General features: G+C 42.2%; 1 protein-coding gene across 2 annotated transcripts in view; it reads right to left on the reverse strand.

Moving 5' to 3' along the window:
- The window catches only part of sparta (spartin a), a 32,179-nt gene that overhangs the window by 28,634 nt on the left and 417 nt on the right, over positions 1–3,128 (reverse strand). The gene's annotated exons all lie outside the window — the stretch shown is intronic.

Genomic DNA, 3,128 nt, shown 5'->3' on the forward strand with positions numbered 1-3,128 from the left:
ATTTACAAGGATGTTGCCTGGATTGAGTGGCATGCCTTATGAGGATAGGCTGAGGGAGCTCGGTCTTTTCTCCTTGGAGAGACGTAGGATGAGAGGAGACCTAATAGAGGTGTATAAGATGTTGAGAGGCTTAGATCGGGTGGACTCTCAGAGGCTTTTTCCCAGGGTGGAAATGGCTGCTACGAGAGGACACAGGTTTAAGGTGCTGGGGGTAGGTACAGGGGAAATGTTAGGGGGAAGTTTTTCACACAGAGGGTGGTGGGCGAGTGGAATCGGCTGCCGTCAGTGGTGGTGGAGGCAAACTCAGTAGGGTCTTTTAAGAGACTCCTGGATGAGTACATGGGACTTAATAGGATGGAGAGTTATAGGTAGGCCTAAAAGGTAGGGATATGTTTGGCACAACTTGTGGGGCCGAAGGGCCTGTTTTTGTGCTGTAGTTTTTCTATGTTACTAATTAATCCTATCACTGGCACAATACTAGATTTAAAACAGCTTTATCCCTAGTCAATTTCACAATGTATCATTCCAGGAAACTGCCTTGTAAATACTCTACAAACTTGCTAATTGACTGGTCCAGTCTCTACAAAGATTAAAGTCGTCAAAATTATTTTACTACCTTTGGTACAAGTTTCAATTGTTTATTGGTTAATGCTCTGTCCAATGATAGCAATATGTTTAGGGGGCCTATAAACTACTCCCACCATTTCTTATGGCCCTTGTTATTCCTAATCTCCACCAATACTGGTTCTATTTTCTGATCTCGAGTCGAGATTCTCTCACTCCTGTCCTGGTCATCCTTTATTCATGAACTACTCTTCCTTTCCCACTTTCTCACTTTTTGACAAGCTTGCTCACCCTGTAACCATGCTGATGTAATGAGGATTATAACTAAACCACTTTTCTACCATGTGCCAGTAGTTCATGTATATTACAAATGGTTTGCATCTGGGATACTTCCAATAAAGAGCAAGTAAATACTTACCCATAAAGAATTCAAAGGGGAAGGTAAAGAAAGTCTTCAAATATGTCACTCACATTGTCTATTCAGATAAGCAACCTTTAACCTATTTTTCTACTATTATTTGCATGGATCTGATCTGATTGACCCTATGCTAATTGGCACATGGTTCACGTAACAACCTGAGATTACCACCTTTGAGTGTTCTGTTTTAATTTGAACCCTAACTCCTCAAATTTTCACAAAAATATCCTCAATAAGACAAATATTCTGGCTAGTACTTCAAAAGAACTTTAAAATAAGTGTATGCGGATTTTAAACACTTTTCATATCAACCACCATTTGGATTAAGCACAATTTAAGTAGCAAATGAAAATGTAATTTGCTCTCAAACCAACCTCAGACAAGTACCACAAGGAGCAATTTAAATTTTCAGTTTCTAACAACAATCCTGATGAACCTTCCATTGTGTTATTGGCAACTTCATGCCAATTTACTGAGTTTAAATGGCAACCAGTCTTGTTCCACAGCTTAATCCATGAAGAGGCACAAGAGTTTTAATTAGGATTTTAAGAGTTTTGGATATCTGCATCTGACAACTTTGAACATGTTATTTCTGTTGCTGTAACTAATAAAAACATTTTGCGCAATCACAGCTTCGGGTGGCTGGTAAAGCATTTTGTTAATTTAAAACATGGATCCCATGACCATGTCAATGTTGGTAATGCCAGTATACCAAAAACAGTCCTGCTGTCTCCAGCCTCTTGTGCACCCACTCACTGGTGAATGTGCCTTCAGTTGCCTCGACCCGAATCCCTGGAATTCACTTCCTAAAACCATCAGGACCGTAAGATCCTCCTCAAAAGCCACCTCTAACCAAGTTTTTGGTCACCCCCAGCAATTATCTCCTCAACTACTTTTGACCCTCGGGTCACTGTCTGTGTGGAGTTTGCACATTCTCCTCGTGTCTGCGTGGGTTTCCTCCGGGTGCTCCGGTTTCCTCCCACAGTCCAAAGATGTGCGCGTTAGGTTGATTGGCCAGGTTAAAAATTGCCCCTTAGAGTCCTGAGATGCGTAGGTTAGAGGGATTAGCGGGTAAATATGTGGGGGTAGGGCCTGGGTGGGATTGTGGTCGGTGCAGACTCGATGGGCCGAATGGCCTCCTTCTGCACTGTAGGGTTTCTATGATTCTATGACCCTAGACCTCTGTGATCTACCTTTCCACAGTAGAGGGTTATATAAATGCAAGTAGTCATTGAAGAGACAACAAACTTCCACCATGTTCATCAATTGCTAATGCTAAGTTCTTGAATAAGTCAGATGGACATAATTTAACAGGAGCTCAGCCACCGGGGAGCAAGAGCAGGAATCATTTCTTTCCCCACATAGAAGGTAGTGATTTTGATATGATCTATTATTGTCACATGTATATGAGTGAATGCAAGCAGGCTTTTTCCACTGAGGCTAGGGGAGAAAAAAAACCAGAGGGCATGGGTTAAGGGTGAAAGGAGAAAAGTTTAAAGGGAATATTAGGGGGGGCTTCTTCACGCAGGGAGTGGTGGGAGTGTGGAATGAGCTGCCGGATAAAGTGGTAAATGCTTTTAACATTTAAGAAAAACTTGGACGCGTTCATGGATGGGAGGGGTGTGGAGGGACATGGTCCAAGTGCAGGTCGGTGGGACTAGACAAAAAATGGTTCGGCACAGACAAGAGGGGCCAAAGGGCCTGTTTCTGAGCTGTAATTTTCTATGGTATTGGTATACAGTGAAAAGTAGTATTTAATTGCACACTATATACAAAGCATACTATACATAGAGAAGGAAAGGAGTGCAGAATGTAGTGTTACAGTCATAGTTAAGGGTGTCGAGAAAGACCAAATAAATGTAAGGAGAAAGAAAGTGGGAATCTGAAACTCTTCCCACCCACTCAACCTCGCTCCCCTACCAAAGGGAGGTGGGAAGTTGGGTCAATAGAATATTTCCAGGACAAGTATCGGGTTTTATTTTTTAAATGAAGTTAAAAGAAGTGGACAGAGGGGATTGAGACAGGTCAGCAACAAGTTCAGGAGAGCCGAACATCCTAGTTCTTGTGAACTTAAGGCAGGGTATATCTCTACCCGTCCAGAACCGTCCCAAAGGATACCGCAGAATAAATTCTACTTTAAACTCAC

Source organism: Mustelus asterias, chromosome 10 (assembly GCF_964213995.1).
Source record: "Mustelus asterias chromosome 10, sMusAst1.hap1.1, whole genome shotgun sequence".
NCBI classification, from domain to species: domain Eukaryota; kingdom Metazoa; phylum Chordata; class Chondrichthyes; order Carcharhiniformes; family Triakidae; genus Mustelus; species Mustelus asterias.